At 33.5% G+C, this 7682-nt stretch overlaps 1 pseudogene; it reads left to right on the top strand.

Moving 5' to 3' along the window:
• Window positions 1-3162: 3162 nt before the first annotated feature.
• LOC107910581 (probable beta-D-xylosidase 7) lies at window positions 3163-6097 on the top strand (annotated as a pseudogene).
• Window positions 6098-7682: the final 1585 nt, after the last annotated feature.

The raw sequence follows: 7682 nt of genomic DNA, 5'->3' as shown, positions 1-7682 counted from the left end.
AGCCATATTCGCATGGCCTAAATACATATATACTTTCAAATTAAGTAAGCTTTAAAGCTAGTATATACATGCCATAATCTCAAAATAAATTTCAGCTTATAAAATATCGTAATTATTTGATAGTGTGATGAGCTTTACTGACGAATCCCCGAGCTCGTAACGACTTCAAGAATCTATAAAACAACGTAAACAATTAATAACACAGTAAGTTATTCGAAGCTTAGTAAGTCAACAGCACAGAAATAATTTAACTAATAAAATAAAAGGCAATTAACTTATTTTATAAATGCAATAGACATTACATGATTACACTTTGAACACATATATATTTTATTAACCCGAACATATCTTAACATATATGTGTATAAAACCTTCACCTTGGCAACTTAGTTATCAACTAAAGTCGAATTAAATCTAATAATAAACATGAAAATTTTCAAACTTATAATCACTTATAATATATAATCTCAAATAACCAACTTACCTTATTTCTATATATTCATTTAACAAATAAGTACTTGCAGATAAAACTCATTTTCATATCCGTCTGCGTTTAACATTGCCTGTCGAACCATTCGGAATTAAATAGGATACGCATATAATCGGAAAGCTCGTACAACGTTAACGTCCTAGACGTGATTTTACATGTAATCACAAATCGATGCCACTGTCCCAGACGTGGTTTACATGTAATCACAAATCGATGTCACTGTCCCAGACAGGGTCTTACACGAAAATACAAGTCGATGCCAACGTCCCAGACGTGGTCTTACACAAAAAAACAAGTTGAATCCAACGTCCCAGACGTGGTCTTACACGAAAACACTTACCAGAAAATCCTATGAAATTCTTAGGGTTTGTACGGGCGTACAGACATTATTTATAAATTGAATTGAACTCAAATACCTCCCTATTTTAGTATTCAAATTTAGCTAAGGATATTAATATTTTCAATAACACAATTTATCATCTATCTATTATATATTCATGAATTAAACAAAATTCAAATGCTTATCGACTTACCTCGGATATCGACGGACGAAATCGACTAATCGGCTACCTTCGACTTTCCTCGATCTAAATCCGTTTTCTTTGGTTCTCGATCTAAACATATTCAAGTTAAATCTTTTTATTCATCAATTTATTAAAATTTATCTAAAAACACATAAATGGGCAAATTGCCATTTTACACCTAATATTTCACACTTTTTACAATTTAGTCCCTATTGTATAAAACACAAAATACACAAAGTTTACACATATCATGCTAGGGCCGAATATTCCTTGCCTTCATACAAGTCCACACATTTCATTTATTTCACATTTTAGTCCCTCAAAAATTTATTTTCAGAATTTAACCCTAATTTCTCAAATTCACCAAAAATTCAAAGACAAAACATGTTAATATTTCACATATCTTTAATATTTAATCGTCAAATAACAAAAATCACAAGCTCCCATCAATGGCAAAACACAAAATCATCATCAAATTCAAAAATTAAGACATGGGCTTTGAAGATAACTTAGCAACGATTTCAAAAACGTAAAAATTATCAAAAACCGAAGCAAAATCACACTTTAATCAAGCTTGTTTTGTGCCGAAACGTAGCTTTGTTTTTCTTTCTTTTCTTTTGTTAATATTCGGCCATGGAAGGAGATGATAGCTTTTTGCTTAATTTTTTTTATTTTAACATATATTAAGTATTTGTTGTTTTACTAATTTAACCTTTATTAATTAAATTATATTTCATATAATATAAGGACAAAGTTGTCCATTGCAGCTCACTATCATCCAAATGGCCTAATTTCTATTTAAATCCCCTATTTTTAAAAGACAACAACAATTAGGTGCTTTTAAATTTGACCCCTAAATTTTCATTTTACGCTATTTAGTCAGTTTCTTTAATCGGTCATTCAAATGATAAAATTTAAACACGGAAATTTCACACAATCAAATTCACACATAATAAACACATAAAATAATATTAAAATATTTTTTCCGACTCGAATTTGTGGTCCCAAAACTACTATGTCCGATTAGGGTCAAAATCGAGCTATTACAGACCCAACCTTTTTTACCTTAGTAAATACATAGTTGGCCAAACCGTACAGTTCGCCTGTATAAGTTCGCACCTGGTGGGTTTGCGCCATCATGCAGACAAACCCATACTCAGGGTGATCCTAGAATAGGATACGCGTTGGCATGCATGAGGGCCTACTTAGCATGTCACATCCATGGATCGTGCCTTATAAATTGGAAAATTGGCCTCCATGAAAGAGAGACTCACGAAACACTCAACAATATGTTAAATCAAAATGCAAATCGAAACTTTCTACTAACAATTTCTTCCATTTGTACTGTTAAAAATCAGCATGGTTGATGGAATAACCAGATAATGACACATGGTATGTCACGTGTACCTTATGCTGACATTTAGGGAACAATTTTTTAAAATAGAAATGGATAAATTTTTTAATAGAATGATTAATTTGCTTGTTAATCTAACTTATGGAGACTGATTTACCCATTTTTGAATAAATGAGACAAAATATAATCTGACTCTTAATACAATAACTTTCATCATACTTTTACGTATAGATTTTTTTAATCTTTATATATTGTTATATAATATTAAATTTTAATATTTTCATAGTAAAACTATTTACGTGCCTTCCCTAAATACACATTGTAAAACCAAAATAGGGAACAAAAAAATGTTTTAAATAGTATTTAATGTTTTTTGAACATTAAAAAGACTTATATTTTGTGTTATTTTTGTGAATAAAATTAAATTAAAATTAGGTTCAAACTTTGAAAATGTTACTTATCGAGTTAAACGAATAATCCATTCATAGAACAACATTCTATAACATTCGTAGAAATACAATTACTGTTTTGTCTATTTGTTATTAGTTTTACATTTTCATTTGCAATTATAAAACAGATAATTGGGATTAAAGAGTTTAAAGAAATCTTGTGAATTAAATATGAAACAATAACCTGTATTTATCTCCATACAAGAATTATAATTTAGGTCGGTTTAGTTGAAAAAAATTAGCAAAAAGCAAGGTCATTTGTGATATTCGATGTAACGTTTGTCCTTTTTAAGGCAAGACACAAGGCAAAAATCCCACTCAATTACACTCACCTTGTCTCTTTAATCCTTTCCTTTCCTTTCTGTTCTATTCAGACCACCAACATGAAGCTCCAAACTCCTTCGCTCCTTTATCTCGTTTGCATTACTTCATTGCTATTCATCTTATCTGAGTCGACTCAGCCTCCTTTCTCATGTGATGCATCTGACCCCGCAACCAAATCCTACCCTTTCTGCGAAACTACACTCCCCATCACCCAACGAGTTCGAGATTTGGTGTCCAGACTCACATTAGGCGAAAAGATATCCCAACTCGTTAACTCAGCCCCCGCCATTCCAAGACTTGGCATCCCTGACTATCAATGGTGGTCCGAAGCCTTACATGGTTTAGCTGTCAGCCGAGGCATGCGTTTCAATGGAACAATCCGATCAGCCACAAGTTTTCCTCAAGTCATTCTCACCGCTGCTTCCTTTGATGTTCATCTTTGGTACCGCATCGCTCAGGCTAGCCTTGTCTAATCATTGTTGTATATTTTTAACTAAAATCGCATAACTCGAAAGACATGAAACCTTTTGCAGGCAGTTGGAATCGAAGGTAGAGCAATTTACAACGTTGGACAAGCCATGGGGTTGACATTTTGGGCACCAAACATTAACATATTTAGGGACCCAAGGTGGGGAAGAGGGCAAGAGACACCTGGTGAGGATCCTTTGGTTACTGGGAAATATGCAGTGTCATATGTGAGAGGGATACAAGGGGACTCTTTTGAAGGTGGGAAACTAGGTGAAAATCTTCAAGCTTCAGCTTGCTGGAAGCATTTTACTGCTTATGATTTGGATAATTGGAAAGGAGTAACTCGATATGTCTTCAATGCAAATGTAGGTGCTAAACTTAAAAAATTTTAAACTTCGATTGCTTTTGATTAATTGGAAATGCCCCATATTGTTTTGGATTTCAGGTCAGTTTACAGGATTTAGCAGATACATATCAGCCACCATTCCAGAGTTGCATAGAAGAAGGGAAAGCTAGTGGGGTAATGTGTGCTTACAATCGTGTTAATGGAGTCCCCAACTGTGCTGATTACAATCTATTATCGAAAACAGCCCGAGGCCAATGGGGCTTCAATGGGTAACATTACAAAGCTCTTTTCCTTTCGGCCATAACAATACCAGAAAGATGATTTTATGATTTTCTTGGTTAAAATATTATCAGATATATCACTGCAGACTGTGATGCTGTCGCCACCATCTATGAACAACAAGGATATGTTAAAGTACCAGAAGATGCTGCTGCAGATGTTCGTAAAGCTGGTATTGTTGATTAGTTTTGTTTTTTTTTTTTGCCAAATGAACTCTATACTTAACATGGTTATAATGGATAGATGCTAATAGCATCATCTGAATATTTGATCAATGAATTTTACAGGAATGGATGTTGATTGTGGTTCATATTTGTTGAAATACACCAAATTAGCTGTTGAAAAACGAAAATTGTCTTTGTCTGAAATCGATAGAGCCCTGTACAACCTTTTCTCTATCAGAATGAGACTGGGGCTTTTCAATGGTAATCCAGTTAAGCAGCCTTTCGGTAACAGTGGTTTGGATCAAATTTGTTCCCAAGAGCATCAAAATCTTGCCCTCGAGGCTGCTCGCAACGGCATTGTCCTTCTGAAGAACGCCAAAAAAACTCCTTCCGCTTTCAAAAACCAAAACAACTTCCCTTGCAGTAATGGGCCCCAATGCCGATTCCGAACAAACACTTCTTGGAAATTATGCAGGCCCTCCTTGCAAAACTATTACACCATTGAAAGGTTGCAAAGTTATGTTAAAGATACCAGGTTTCACCAAGGTTGTAGTGCAGTTAATTGTTCTTCTGCATTCACTGATCAAGCAATGAATGTAGCGACCGGAGATGACCGTATTGTTTTAGTAATGGGATTGGATCAAACCCAAGAAAGGGAAAAATTGGATCGAGTAGACTTGGTTCTTCCGCCGAAGCAACAGAACTTGATATCAGCCATTGCAAGAGCTGCTAAGAATCCAATTATTTTGGTGCTTCTTTCTGGAGGTCCAGTAGATATATCGTTTGCCAAAAACGATCCCCACATTGGAAGCATTCTATGGGCTGGTTATCCAGGTGAAGCCGGTGGTCGTGCATTAGCAGAAATTATATTTGGTGATCACAACCCTGGTGAGTTCTCATTCATATATCTTTTACTATAGTTTGCATGATAAACAAAAGGCATGCATAAGTTGTAAGCTTCATATTTTTATGCAGGAGGGAGGTTACCAGTTACTTGGTATCCGCAAAGTTACACTAATATACCGATGACTGATATGAGAATGCGTCCTGAACCATCTTCCGGATATCCTGGACGCACATACAGATTCTACCAAGGACTGAAGGTTTTTGAATTCGGTTATGGCCTCAGCTACTCAAATTATACTTACGAATTTCTCCCTGTAAAACGAAACAAGGTCTATTTGCACATTCAGGTAAGTTCTCACGTGGTTGGGAACTCAAATCCTCCCGGATTTATACCTGTTTCAAAGATAGGAACTGAAGTTTGTGATAAGATAAAGCACCAAGTCACAGTTAGAGTTGAAAACAACGGCGAGATGGCCGGTAAGCACTCCCTGTTGCTGTTTGTGAGGCCGGCAAACATGAGTAATATGAGGCCAGTGAAGCAATTGGTTGCATTTCAGAGTGTTAATTTGAAAGCAGGGGAAAGAGCTGAGATTGAACTTCAGTTGAGGCCATGTGAGCATCTTAGCTTAGCCAATGAAGATGGTACAATGGTGATAGAAGAAGGGTCTTATTTCTTGAGCATTGGAGACAAAGAAATAGAGATTCAAGCTGTTAAATGATGCAAGTCTACCTCAAGAAAAAATCCAAGAAACTTTATAGCTAGTGTGATTTTTTTCTTCTTTTGATTAAAAGCTAATGTAACTGATTGATCTATGTATGATTCAACTTTCCAGTGAACGCTTGTTTTCAGTAACATATTTCCCCTACATATTTTTCAGCTACAAAATTATAAGTATTAAGCAAGATGGAATGAAGGATCAGGACCAAAGCTACCTTATGACAAAGTTATCAAAAATCATTATAAGCTGAGTGTCAAATACGAATCTATATGAATATGCTCTGCTTTATAAAAGAAAAAATGTTTTCATATATTTGAGATGTATAAATATATATTTGATATGAATAGATTATAATTTTTTTAAAAATTATATATTTAAAAATTTAAATTGAATATGTCAAAAAGGTCTATCATAAATTAAATTAAAAATAAAAAAATAATGAATTTAAATATTTAAATTCAAATTAGTAAATATCAAATGCGATACTCCAATCCTTTATCCCTTATATTTTAAATTTGAAAAAGCAAGAAAAAGAATATTGTTTTCCCCAACAACGTAATTGCCTAAATTCCCAATAAATGTCGAAAATTTTTCAAATTTACTGAATTAATTCATTTTTTAAAAAAATTATGGAAATAAGCCAATTTAAAAAAAACGCTTCCAATTGAAAGCGTTTTCAGATGAAATTCAGAAAAACGCTTCCAAGTAAAAGTGTTTTCAGGTGATTTGCAAAAAAACGCTTTCAACTAGAAGCGCTTTCTACCACATCATCACTAAAAATAGCAACACCAATAATTTTTTATTTTATTTTCTGATACCACCTATTAATGTAAAAATAAAACTTACAAAATAGGTTTTTATATAGACCCCAAATATCATTTCCCTTGTTTTCTTAAATGATGTGGGACGTGTGATATGGATATATATATAGACTCATAATTCATTTGTAACTTATTCCTAAATAATGTATGAGATTATTTACTCTTTCGACTAATAGCATAAAATTAAAGATACACTTTCCGACATGATCCTTGCTACAAGTCACCATTTACATTTACATCAAAACATCTCTCAAGTTACTATAATCTAAACACTACAAATTCATTTTTCATGACAAAGTTCCATTTGTTCAAAACAAAACTAGAAAGTAAACATGCTAGCTTTTGGGAAAGATTTGAAAAGAAAAAAAAGATGGCATGCAATTACCATGGACGAATGTCACTTCCAGTTGCTCGCAATATGTTCTCTCGCAAAGCCAAAACAGTGTATCAATTCCTTTGATTTATCTAAATTTTAATTATACACTCTTATCCTATTTAATTATTCAAGTTAGTCCATCCCTAATGCAATAGTAAACCAATTAAGAATTCGACAAAGACAAGTGCACCTATTAATTAATAGTATAGCTACAGTGAGCACAGAAATCATTCCCACGAAGACTAAAAGTATTATTAATTACCGTCTTTCTATTATTTGACCGACAAATTGGAGTGATTGATTAAAACTAAAATTAACTAAAGAACATGACAAAGAACAAATCAGGAAAAGAAATTATTAACAACCAAAACGCGAGGCAATACCTAGGAAAGAATTCACCTAGACTTCATCTGTCATTATCAATCTATATTATCTTCACTTAGTATCTTGATTCGTAGAAATCCCTAAATTATGCTAATATCTCTCTTCAAGACTAAGAGCAACTAACTTTAGGTTGATTAA

The sequence above is a fragment of the Gossypium hirsutum genome, chromosome D02 (genome assembly GCF_007990345.1).
Source record: "Gossypium hirsutum isolate 1008001.06 chromosome D02, Gossypium_hirsutum_v2.1, whole genome shotgun sequence".
Taxonomy (NCBI): Eukaryota; Viridiplantae; Streptophyta; class Magnoliopsida; order Malvales; family Malvaceae; genus Gossypium; species Gossypium hirsutum.
Note: the sequence above shows the minus strand (reverse complement) of the source record. Positions and strands in the feature narration are given on the sequence as shown.